The sequence below is a fragment of the Rhinolophus sinicus genome, chromosome 1 (assembly GCF_057876585.1).
Source record: "Rhinolophus sinicus isolate RSI-liver-muscle chromosome 1, RSI-T2T, whole genome shotgun sequence".
In the NCBI taxonomy this organism is placed as follows: Eukaryota; Metazoa; Chordata; class Mammalia; order Chiroptera; family Rhinolophidae; genus Rhinolophus; species Rhinolophus sinicus.
The window spans coordinates 13341893-13355376 of NC_142501.1; the positions used below are offsets into that span (position 1 = coordinate 13341893).

The 13484-nt window shown below is 44.6% G+C and overlaps 1 long non-coding RNA gene across 1 annotated transcript in view; it reads right to left on the minus strand.

The window, feature by feature from the left end:
* Positions 1-1954: 1954 nt before the first annotated feature.
* LOC148759011 (uncharacterized) overlaps positions 1955-13484 on the minus strand; it is a 127911-nt gene continuing 116381 nt past the window's right edge. Inside the window, exons 2-3 of the long non-coding RNA XR_016020303.1 lie at positions 3898-4215; positions 1955-2024 (exon numbers count right to left, since the gene is read on the minus strand). This is a non-coding gene — a long non-coding RNA (uncharacterized LOC148759011). The remainder of the gene's footprint in view (positions 2025-3897; positions 4216-13484) is intronic.

The following is a 13484-nucleotide window of genomic DNA, read 5'->3' on the forward strand; positions in this document are numbered from 1 at the left end:
TTAATGGTGTTGGGCCAAACTTCCAGTTACTAAATAAAAAGCACTGAATGACCCACCATAATTCTGTGTGCGTTGAGGAGTTGAGGTGGGATAGAGAAAGAAAACAAGAAAGAGGAAATGGAGGAGAAAGAAAAGAAAGAGGAATCTGGAAACAGGGAGGCTCCCGGGAGAGGATGTCCCAGCTTGGAAGCTGGGAGGCAGATGTACAGCTCTGATAAGAAATACAGTGGGCAGCAGGAGCCACAGTGACAGGACATCAGAGAATGGCTAACTCTCAGCGCTACAGGACAAATGAGGTATTTGGTAGAGCTGCCTTTACACCAGGGCTAAATATTAGAGGTTGTGCATTTCATCCAAGACGGTGACATCTCCTTATAATGGACCATACACTTCTGAACCAGCAAGACACAGGGGTAGAGCTGTGTTTGCCCTTAGTCTACTGCCTCCCATTTCTTGGGGTGTGTTTCATTGAACACACATTCCTTAGCCTTGGGAGCTGGGATCCAGAGAGGAAGAAAGGCATGGTCTCTACTTTCGAGAACTCAGACTCTGCTCGAGTAGGGAAGCATAGAAGTAATCAATATTTTAAAATAATCATGTGTTCCCCCCAAAAATGAGACAAGGGATGTCTTAGTCTGGTATATAACACCGTAGACTGGGTGCCTGATAAGCAACAGAAGGTTAGTTTTCACAGTTTGAGAGGGTGGAGGTCTGAGATCAGGGTACCTGTATGGTTGGGCAAAGGCCAGCTTCTGGACTGCAGACGTCTCAGTGTTTCCTCACATGGTGGAAGGGGCAAGGAAGCTCTCTTGGGCTTTGTGTATTGAAGGCACAATCTCACTCATGAATGCTCTGCCCTCATGACCCAATTACCTTCCAACACCATCACTTTGGGCATTTGATTTCATCATTGGAAATGGAGAGGGACAAAACATTTAGACATAGCAAGGGGACCCTGATGCTGGAACACGAAGAACAAATAGGAATTTCATTGATGATTTAAAGGAAAAACAGTTCAGGTTGGGTGAATAAATATACGAAGACACAGCATTGGGAACGGCCGCGGTGTGCACAGGTTACATGGGGAAGTCCCCCTTGACTGGGGCAGAGGATGTGGTGGGAGAGGGCACAGGGTGGTCCACTGGCTGCTGGTATTCAGACTGTGAAAGGCCTGGGGTCTCATGCTAAGGAGATGGGAGCCGCTGAGTGACTCTCGGCCCAGGCCGAGCATACTGCAAGCCACGTGCCAAATCTGGTAGGCTGCCTGGTTTGGTAAATACAACTTCACGGAACACAGGTGTGACCATTCATTTACCCGTTGCATCTGGCTTCATTAGCTCCGCAAGGGTCGAGCTGACTAGTTCCAACAGAGACTGTCTGACCGGCAAACTGTAAAACACATGCCATCTATAGAGAGTCTGCTGTCCCTTGCCCTAAGTCAAGGAGTGACATGGTCAGATTGACATTTTAGAAAGATGACACTAGCTATTGTGTGAGGTTCTGAATGAGACCTCATTTGGAAAAACAGAAGATGGTGTTTCTAGAAGACTCGTAAACCTTCAGCTTGCTTGATAAACCCCAAATCCCTGCGCTAACTGCAGAAGCATTATGACTTCATCCCCCCCAACACCACCACCATTATCCTGAGATCAAGCTTGTGCACCAGTCTTTAAGGCAGAGTAAATTCCTTTAGGGCAAGGAATTTCAGCATTTTAATTTTTTTGTCTTTGTATCCCTGATGTCTGTCTTACCGCCTGCCATCGTTGGCTTAGTAACTGAATTTAAATGAATTGCTGAATTACTGCCCGACCGACATGGAAACCACCACCACCCTGGCTGAGTGCCCATCTGCAGGTGGGCATCTGGTCATTTGCCGTGCCTGGCACCCTAAGAAGGACTCTGATTCGAGAAGGCTCTTGTACTGGGGTGTCTATACCCCTTTGGTCTTTAGGTACCTTGAGAAGATCCGTTTTGAGGTCTTTTCCAGGCTGTGTCCCCAGGTCTGCGTCTCCTTGGCAGAGGTCCTGGAGAGAAAAAAAGCAAGGTGAGAGTTGGGGTTACTCCTTGCCACCGGCAGTCTTTTATGAGGCTAATCAGCATTTGCAAATGAAGATTAAGGACCAGACAAACAACCCAGCAAGTGATAACTGCAAAGCTGGCCTAATCTTAATGAAATCTGCAACATATATTTATATAAGTCATAATGACTCTCGCTTGCTTGCTTTCCATGTAATGTGCTCGGATGGGTTTGGAACGACACAGCCATTGTCTTGCCACTGCCTTTGCCCTACTTTGAAGCGCTCCTCAGCAGCCCACGCCTTGCTAACAATGACATCCAGCTGGTCCAGTGGGACCTCAAGCCCACGGAAAATGCGTTATGTTGCACTTCTTATCCTCCCAGAAAAGCCAGGACCGATCTCTAACCTGAAGCTGAGAGGATGTGGCGGGGGGAAATGTGGGTGGGATGAGTATCACTGGGGTTCCATTAGCAATGATGTTCCTCCATCCCATAACAACTCTTCAACCTGATGTCCCCAGGAATGTTCTAGGGTTCCCAGAATCGAGTGTGGTAGCATTCACTGCTCTCATTATGACTCAGCGTGCCAATCTGGGTACAAAGCCAGATACAAGCAGGTCATGGTGAAGTAGGGAAGCAGGACGTTGAGTCATCCTCCCCTGGCACCCCACACCTGTCATCCCCCACCTGTGCCCCGCTGCACAGGCCTCCCTTCTCGTCTAATTCAGTGGTTTTCCAAATGTGTTCTGAGGATGACCTCAAAGCCAACGGAGGTGTTTGTTTAAAAATATTCCAAATCTCTTGGGATAAAGCCTAAGAATGTGCTTTTTTTAACAGACTGTCTGGATGAGTCTTATGTGCATCCAAGTCTGAGAACTGTTGACCTTAACGTAGCTATTGCAAGGACTTTATTCTTTCATTGTAGCGTGGATTGTTCATGTTTTTTATTTGTCCAGTGCCCAAGACCCCTTCCTATAATCCTCCCATTTCTTTTTATCCATGACGGAGATAACCTGGGTCATTTCTGATTCTTTCATCTTATTCTTTTCTCTCTAGAGTCTTATACGAATAAATGTAGTTTTGTCCAGCTGAGCCAGGCATTTCCCGTCTCTCTGCATGGCCAGCTTATCTCGTTTTTTCAAGTCTCAGTTCACAGGTCACCTCCTTAGAGAAGCCTTCCCTGATTATCATATTTAAAGCACCTCCCACAACTTGGTAGAAAGAAGCGTTATTCTGCTTCTTTACTTCGGAGCGTGTAGCCCAATCTGCAATTACGCTGTTCACTTATTTGTGTTTATGGTGTTAAATGCAACAGGAATGTAAGCTTTACGAGGTCAGGAGCCTTGTTTGTGTCGATCCCTATTGGGTCCCCAGAGCCTAGTCCTGTGCCTGGCATGCTGTAGGCACTCATAAAACGGTTGCTAATGAATGAACGGATGAAACACGTTGCCATATTCAAGGAAGATGACAGGTATCCCGAGAAGTCAAGTCACGCATGCCATCCTGAGCAAAAGGTCTGGGGCTACCAGATGACAGGGCAGAGGCAGAGGCACAGTGCCCCAACTCTGGCATTCAGGGCTCTCCAGCAAGTGGCCCTCACCTGTCTTTTGGGTCCCTCTTTTATTAGTGCCCTACGTGAACCCTGTACTCTCTGCCTCCCACTTCCAAGTCCTGAAACACAGCCTCGATTTTCTTGCCTCTAAGACCTTTTCTAAGACTTGTTCCCTCTACTAAGAATTCCTACCTTCCCCTCTTCGTGTCACAATTCTATTCTTTTGAAAGTGTGCATTTAAGACTCAATCAATAAATATAGAAATATTTAGTGAGCAATTTGGAGGTGCTTGGCCCTGGGGCTAAAGGGCTGAAAAAGCTGCCAGTACCTGTCTGATGACTTCATGAAGCCCTTTCCCCCCAGGCGTCTCAGTTGGCTCATCTGCTGCTGCCCAAGGTGTTGGATGGTCTCCGTAGGCTACGCAGGCTCGGAAAGGTCTCTGTCGCTCACAGTGGAAGCCCAGGCATTGTGCTAGGCCAGGGGAGAGAAGGAATAAGTGGGGCAGACAGTCTGCGTCTCCTCAAAGGCTGCCACCCGCATAGAAAAACTCCACTGTCTTTGATGGGTTCTTGTCTTCTCTCGCCTCAGTGCCTCCCAGACAGCCGGGCAACGTTTAACGTTGGGCAGGAATCGATGCAGCCAATTTCTGAAAAACATACAAACAGCCCCAGTGTCATGTTGAGGGTGATAATAGATTAGAGGCACCTTCAGATCTAAGGAGTCATTAAATATTGGGTTCCCCTGAGCGCTCACAGGAAGAGAGCTTCCCACAGCAAGCTGAACCTGCCTCCAGCAGGCAACTTGTGACTCCGGTCTCTTCTCTATAGAAAGGAGTTAGTCTGACTGTGACGCTGCAAAGAGCATTATGGTTACAAGTGTAGCGTCCAACCAGCATTCCACCCACCCCAGCTAGGGACCTCCTACTAGAACAAAGACATTAGATTGCACTTTACTTGTCCCTAATATCTACATCTTGTCAAGACATATCTGAGCTGAGTGAGAGGAATCCCCTAAGCACCCCCGACCCCGAAAAAAAATAACCCAGAAAACAATGGCACATAAAGGCTTTGGGGACAGACAGTACTCCATTCAAATCCAGAGGCCTTCTTTTATGGCTATGTAGGACATTGATCACATTGCTGACCTCTTAGTTTCCTCTTTTGTCAAAGAAGCCATCAGAAGAATACTTAGAGGACATATGTGAAGTGCCTGGCAACATGCTGGGGATATTGAGGCAATCAATAAATGATGTTTCTTTTCCCTTTGTCTATAATTCAGGTCACCGCTCTGAGCCTAGACTGCCATCTCTGAATATATCATTCTTTTACCACGCCCAGCCCCTCCACCCCATGTTTTTCAAGCCAGGTATGCGGTGGAAGGTAAGAAGCCCTGCCCTCTCCCACAGGCCACATTCAACCACCCAGCCTTCTGACTTACACTCCTCACATTCTGCATCCCTTTGGCACAGTGGCCATCCGAGTCAGCGGTGATTATGGAGCTGCCTCCCACCTGCCCTCCTAAGACGGAGAACTATTTAAGGACCCGCAGATAGGGTTTATTTCCGTATCCCTATGACCGAGCAAAGCGCCTGGTACATAATAAGTGTTCTCATTTCCTGTGGCCAAGAGATTAGAAACAACACCCTAGATGGGGGCGGGGGGTACAGTGATGGCAGGAGATGCAACAGCTGATGGCTCAGCAGAGCGGTCAAGAGAGAGACATCGCTCTATTCGTTACACAAAGCCAATATGTAACGATAGAACTTCATAAGGAATAAATGACTTTTTATTCTCTACACATTCATTCAACCAATATTTACTGAACATCAGTTTTGCAGGAGGTGCTATGAGGCAGACCTAGAAATGAACTTCAAAGCCAGCCTTCTTCAACTCAGCCCAGTTGAACTTGGAAAGGATGGCGGAGGTAACCCTGAGAGGGAGTCACTATAAGATCAGAGACGTCCCCATTACCTCCAAGGAGCTCAAAGTCTGGCTGGAGAGACAAGATTCAAAAGCAAGGAGTTATTATATATTTAAGGTATTAACTATATTATCTGTCATGCTAGTGCAAATATTTTGTCAGCTTGCGATTTGCTTTTTGTTTTGTTTATGTGGATTTTGACATGGAGAAACTTTAAATTTGTATGTAGTCAAGCTATCAATCATTTTCTTTCAGCCTCTTGGGTGTGTGTGTGTGTGTGTGTGTGTGTGTGTGTGCGCGCGCGCGCGCGTGTGTGTGTGTGTGTGTGTATGAAAGCTCTGATTGTTTCTGTGTTGGTAGTTTTTTTTTTCCTAAGTGGCAATTTTTATTTCTATTCAGTGAGTGTATATTGCATTGGTAATAAGAAAAACCTTGTGTTATTTTGTTTTCGTTTTGCAAAAGAAATCATTTTTAAATCAAACAAAATACATAGGAATTGAACAAAGAACCTCAGTATATCCAAGAAGAGTGAAATGTACTCTGAACATTAAGAAAGCCAAGGAGGTATGTATTACTTCCTTTAAAAATTATTCCCATGAAAAATGTCACACTGAAAAAATAAATAAATTTTAACCTCAGCTATATTCAAAATTAATCTAACTTCTTTCCTCCCTATTTTAGTAAATAATGTATGATTGCAAAAATGAGTAATATGTGGGGAATGACAAACACTCCTGTCAGGGCTGTGCCATAAGAGGAGTGATTGGGAAGGGAAACAGTCATGGAAATTAACGTGTGAATCAGACTTAATGCAGATTTACTGACGTCGTTGGAATATAACTCATTTAACCAGTGTAACTGCACCTTGGTGTCTTTTACTCCCATTTTCAAGATGTGGAAACTAAGACTCCGATATCAAACTATTTCCTCTAAGATGTGTGACTGGTGAGTTGTACATTTAAAATCCAAACCTATACCTTTATATCAAACGTAATTGAAGACCCTCCAGAAACTTCCCTACCTGGGGCCTGAGACAACTCCCCCACCATCCCCACCCCATCCCCGCTCCACCAAAGCTGCAGGGTAATGTTTTTCCTTCTCAGGAAGCAGAAGAGAGTGTTAAAATAAAATGGAGACCAGGCTTGAAAATCCCCCAAGCAGACAAAACCGTTTATACCACATAAACAAAACTAAATCTAACTTACTTCATGAACATGAGTGACACTTAACTTACGTTATTTCTTATAAATACTTCTGATAGTCATAAACAAAACTTAAGTCATCTTCCTAAAAACATATAAGCTAATCACTTCTAATCAATCCCCTGTCAACTGGTAACCCCCATTGTCATAACCAATCCCTGTAAAAAGTTGGATGACTTCCTCCCTTTCACTTTATAAGCAGTTCCGTAATGCCATGCCTCTGAGCTTCACTCCAATTTTGCGTTTGAAAACTTCCCATTTGTGAACTATTCTTCCGTGCACCATAAACTCTTACTAAATATCGTTATCCTGATCTGGTTTTAAATTTTACTGGTTCTGGGTTTTTGACAAGACACACAGACTGTGGCTATTATCAATTATTTTTAAGCAGGGCACCTCAAGGTCTGGGTGCCCATCTCAGAGATGCCCCACCCCTTTGCCACCTGGGGGGAAAGCTTGTAGCATTTGCAACCTCCTGTTGAATGCACCTTGGTTTGCAAGCACGCTCCCTCGTCTGTTCTGTTTGTTTCAACATTAGGACGCGAGATGTGTCCCACTGGAACTCAAGTAAAACAAGATGATTATGAATGGATTTTCCCAGAAGGAGTGATTTGTCTCTTGAGGGGCTGGGTTATCTGCAGGCTGTCATCCCCTTCCTCTAGCAGCTGAGTGAGCAATGGTAGCTCTGGGACGCTGCCACTTACAAGGCATCTTGGTAAAGATGGTTCATTGAACACATACATATGTTTCCTCTTGCTCCCTCCATCACCACACTCAATCAGCAGTAGGGTGGCTGTTGTTTTAAAACTTAAATCTAGAAGAACAAAAGAATGGAAAAGGACTTTTGGGGATCTGGCAATCAGATGGACCCAAGAAAACTTAGTGTGAAAGCAATTGCAGTGCCTCAGAACGGCTCAGAACTTGGGCCGGGTCCAAGCAAATGTGGGGGTGAGTGTGGGGCTGCAAACAGAAGAGTGAATGAAAGTCTATGGATGACGGAGTTAACCCTTCCCTGTCCCCCCATCCTGGCTGAGGTGTGGTGTTTCTACTCTGGGGATAACGAAAGAGAGGGAGGTGGAGAGCTATTGGCGCATGGACCTCAAGGCTCAGTAGAGGGTGGGCGCTATTAGGAAGACGGGAGCTTGAGTGAGAATCTGTGTCACGAGCTCCAGTCCGGTCTGACTTTGGAGACCTGTAACCCTGGAAGCAAGGCCATGCTACACTCCAGAGCAGGAGATGCAATGATCCGTCTCAGCAATCCGGGAAGCCCAGGAGAAACATTTAAAGACACTGTCAAAAGAAAAATTTCAGAGAGCTTTACTTGATATGAATATTTTACTGAGTGACAGACTGTGAACACAGGGACATTTCAAACCCCAAACTGGTATGAAGCTCAAAGGTATGCTGTTATAGGACGGCTTATAAAGTGAAAGTGAGGAAGTTGTCAAACCTTTCCAGGGATTGGTTATCACAAGGGGGGTGTCCCACTGGCAAGGGATTGGTTATACCATTTTAGGAAGATGACTGAAGTTTATTTTATAATTATCAGAGACATTTACAAAATATAATCTAGGTTAAATTTTGCTCATTTTCATGAAATAAAGCAGATTTCGTTTTGCTTATGTGGCTTAAATGGTTTTGTTTGTTTGGGGTATTTTCAAGCCCAGTCTCCATCTTATTTCATTTTAACAATTCTGACTAGAGCAGGTCCCCTAACCAGGTGGTCAAGTGGATTACTTCATAATAAAGCTCCCCAGTAAATAAACCTCACCCCCCCTACACAGGGCTTCCAATCAACTTTTTGATGCCTCACTCTCTTTATATGAATAGAGAGCCAAATGTCACTAGACATTTGAAAAAGGTCTCCAGAGACAGAGACATAAAAGGAAAAGAAAGGAAAGGAAAGAGAATCAAGAAAAGAGAAAAAGAAAGAAATGAAACAAAACAGTAACTTGGAGAAAAGAGATTTTTTCAAACGAAGACAACCAAGAAAATTAAATGCTCAGGCAGATAAGGAAACATATTGTATCCATGTAACAAAAGCAAGATGTTATAAAAAGAACATTCAGACAAGCAAAATGAATTCTTGAAAATTAAAAATATGATAGTGGAAATGAAAGACTCAGTATCAAATATGGAAGATCAACGAGAGTAAGTAGCTCAGAATAGAAATGAAAAAGATAGAAGTGACGACTAATACAAGTTCTAGGAAATACAGAATAGAGAGGAAAAATTATATATATGGAACGTTTACAGAACCAAAGGTCAAGAGTGTCTAGACGAAAGGGTTCCCGAATGCCCAGCCTAATGGATGAGAAAGATGAACACAAAGGCAAATCATGATGGAATTACTGAACTCTGGAGACAAAAAGAAGATTCTTAAAGTTTCTGGAGAAAAAAATAAATCACAGTCAAAAGACTTAGTATCAGAATAGCATCAGACTGCACAACACTAACAAAAGAAGATACAGGACGAAGTAAGAATTCCTTTATAATTCTGACGGGATTGTAACAATGTTGAACAACCTTCAGTTCTATACGCAGACAAATGAATGAATATTAGATATGTAAGCTTCTAAAGATTGACCCCCTCTGCAGCCTTTCTCAAGAAGCTACTGGAGAGGCGCTCTCCCAAAATAAGGGAGTGAACCAAGAGATAGAAGGTATGAGAGCTAAGAAACAGACGAACCAATGCAGGAGAGAGGAAAAACAGGTCCCCAAAATGACTGACGGTCTCCGAGACTGAAGCAAGAGGACAGCAGTTCCAGGAAAGATATCTCCATGATGAAGCTGATAGAACCCCAAGGTGTTTGAGTCTATTGAAGGGAGACTTATTTATACATATGATATGAGTTTAGAGATTCGTGATAGGAACATAAGAAACTACGTCACTGAATGAAAAATAAACTGACTCCTAGGTAGCAGAGTGGGGGCCTGAAACAAGAAAGGCAGTGAATTCCCAGTATACTACCTGGCTCGGTTTGTGAATGCGGTTACACAATCATAGTAATATATTCATAGGGTAAATTCTCATCTAAGAGTTGAAAGTCAATATATGATGACCACAATGGGAAGGTTAAGATTTTGTAATATAGATATATTATTTTGAGATATGGAGATTGATCCTAAAAAAACAAAACAAAACCACAACTAGAGGACTTGAAAGCGATTGCCTCTGGGGAATGAAAAGATGAGATTGGGTGCGAGTACAGGGCAGGGCAGTAGGTGCTGTGTGTCATAATATGTCTTAGAGAACTATTTGACTTCTCATCTAATGTTCGGCTGTATCCATAAGAGAAATTAATGTTACATTAAAAAAAACAAACCTGCAGGCGGAGGGCAAGTAATGTGCAGGTCATACCTGGATAATGCTTTGCATTTGCATTTGACAGGAAATCAAAGGAGAGTGAGACAGGGCGGGGGATAGTAATGCACTTTAGCTCTTATGGAAATACAACAAGGGTCAAAGTTTGGTTTGGATATGTGGGGAGGTGGCCCAAGTTCAGCAGACCCTAGGACCTCAAATTCAAAACTGCGGTCAAAGCTTACACATCGCTGAATTTGATTTTCATGTGAATCCATTATCATTATAGGGAAGATAATAATTTATCTCCAGTTTGCAAATGAGGAGTCTGAAACTCACAGAGATTAAGGGACTTGGCAAGAGCACCCAACTTGTGCAAAGCAGAGCTGGGGTGTCTAATGCTAAGTTCCACACTCTTTCCAAGTTTGTGGTGCCTGTTACTCTAAAGGACTGAGCCTGAGCTCAAGGACGGATTATTGATACAGATCGCAAACAGCCCAAGAAGTGCACAAACACTTATTGACTAGCCATCCACACTCATTCCGATGGTGATGGGGTATTCAACCAGGTGGTCGCTATTCATTGCCCACGTGTTTCGGAGCCAAATCCCACAGAGAAACTGGTAAGATAAGATGCTTTAGGCATTGGCAGCTTTGGCTCAGAGTGTATGTTTCCTCAGCTCTCTTGCCTTCCCTGCCTGGTTTACTACCTTTCTTTAGCGTGGCGGTGTTCCCTACCTACTTATTTTGCCTTTGTAACCACACTAGCCTCATTATGTGGCTTAAGAAACGTTATCTGGCCTTGGTCTTAGCTAGAGTGACCAACGTACCCAGTTTGGCTGGGTCTGTCCTGGTTTTAGTACTGTGAGTCCCCCACCTTGAGAAACCCCTCAGTCTCAGGCAAAGTAGGACAGCTGGTCAACCCAGGGGAACCGTTTCTGAGCCACCTTCGTGAATATGAGCAAATTCAACCCACGTATTCACAGATGATTCAACAATTTGTGAGTGGTTCTCTGGAAACTTTTCACTTTGAATTTGTAGGTCATGATTTCAGCTGACTCAAGAATCAAGGGGACGCTGTGTGCACGTGCACCCCTCTTGTTTTTCATCCCCTCGGGGTTCCTAATTGAACAAAGATCTGGCTACAGGATCTTGAGCGAGTTATTCAAATAGCCTCAGGTTCCTCGTTGGGACTGACAATGCTTCCTAGGAATGATATAAAATTTTAATTGTACCATTTATCAAAGTCTATGATGTGCCAGGAATTCTGCTAAGTCCCTTATACACATTGTAATCATTTGTTTGCTTTGTGTTCTGTCTCCCTACAATAGGATATAAGGTTTGCGAAGGTAGGGATTTTGTCCGTTTTCTTTACTGCAATATCCTGGGGCAGTGTTGGGGGGGAGGATATAGATATAGATATAGATATAGATATAGATATAGATATAGATATAGATATAAATATAGATATAAACATAGATTATATACAGATTATGTAGATCACACACACACACACACACACACACACACACATATATATATATATATATACAGATTCTATTATATATGTGTATATACACATATATATATTTGTTATTCAAATACATTCTGACTATTTGTTGGGTGAATAAATGAATGATTTTATTCAGTCCTATACAAAACTGTAAGGTAGCCATTCCCGTCCGTTTTACAGACTAGGAAATTGATGTTACCTGGGTTTAAGTAACTTGCTCATGGCCACGATTGAGTAGTAGACTCAGAATTGCACACCAGCACTGCCAACCCAAAGGCCAGGCCACTACACTACACTGAGACGAGGTAGGTGAGCGTGGCACCTGGCCCACAGCGGGACGATAAATCCCCTTCCTCTTGCTTTTCTGTACCTCACTTTTCGATCATTGCTGCAGCCAGCAGAGACTCATGGCCTGTCAATGTAAAGCACGTCCGCCTTTCCAGCACGGCTGGGCCTGTTCTAACAGGAAGGCAGGGCTGATGGAGCAGCATAACCTGCCAGTGGTGAGCTGCACGCCGGAACCAAGGAAGTAGCACGTTCCCCCAGCGCTTGTCTCTTCACATCATCCCGGGAATAATCTGACCTGACACCCCATCCCCATTTCACAGCAGTGTCGCTGCCTGGAGACACCGAAATAATAAACCGGAAAGTCCCGCAGAGTGACAGCCAGAACATGTGTGTGACAATTGCGGGTGGCCAGCAAAGGAGGGCTGGACCACGCTGGGAGTTGCTCACCCCATTCCTCAGACCGCGGGCCCCGCATCTGTGTGTGGACCTGTCAGAAGTGTGGGCGAAGGAACCGGTGCTCTCCTGGCTTCCCGTCCCGGCCACCACCAAGAGCCGCGACCTCACACCAGCTCTCTGATCTCTTCTTCTTCCCATGACTTCCCATTGCATACGTCTCCCATGGCCCTCTGAACTCTTGCAGTTTTGCAGCTGTACTTTTATCTTCTTTTATTTCTCTTCCACCCCCAGAATTCATGTGCATGTGGAACATAACCCCTTGTCATTAAGTTTGTCATCGTCCCCAAATACAATAAAAGAGAAAAAATACATGTGTTTAGGTTTCGCTGGAGATTTTGGAGTCAACATGCGGGTGTCACAGAGCCATCAATTCAAATCTCCTATTCCACATTGTCCCAACGCCGCCACGGCCTCTTCCCGCCCTGTCTTCTCATGCCGCTTAACCTCCCACTGCCCTTTTTGCAAAATTCTGTCTCCCCCTTCTTTCTTTGACCATCAGCTCCTCCCTTCAAAAACAACTCTAGACTTCCAAATTCTTCTTCTTTTATTACCCAGAGAGAGTAGAATTTAATTCCCTACCTGGACATAGTCAGAGACAAAGGGACTTAGAAGATGGGTGAGGTTAAACTAGAAAGCAAAAGAAGAAAAAGACATCCAGTTGAATTATCATTAATATTAATGACCGCGTCTTCCTTCGAGACACGCCCCCCCTCTGCCTTTCTGCACCCGCGGCAGGTGGTGGGGGCTGCTGTTCGCTCCTGCTCTGTACTGTTGTGCCAAGGATTAGGGCTTATGGTGATGCCACCTCCAGCTGTTCACCGACATCTCTCCTGTGGTCGCTAGCCTAACATTTATTCCCCTCTACCACGCTTGGCGCAGAACAGGTGTGCCAGGCTCAGAAGCTGGGCCCAGTTAGGCTAATGAGGGCAGGTGTCAGAGCCCAAGTTTTCAAAAGGGCCTCTGCCATAGCAGAATGCACTGATCACAACTTTACCCAATCAGTCACACGTGTCCCCAGCATCAGCTCTCACTGACCTTCTTTGCACTGCCGGTGGCCCTGCTGCAGCCTGTGGACTCACTTACTTCTCATGAAATGTGGCTGCTCGCCTGTCGATCCACCCAGTGTCCACTTTCTCAGCTCTGCTTATACTTTCTTCCCAGTGGGTTTTTTGAAACCACCACTGCCACCGTGAAAATAAAAGGTGAATACTATAGGACAGAATTGAATCACTG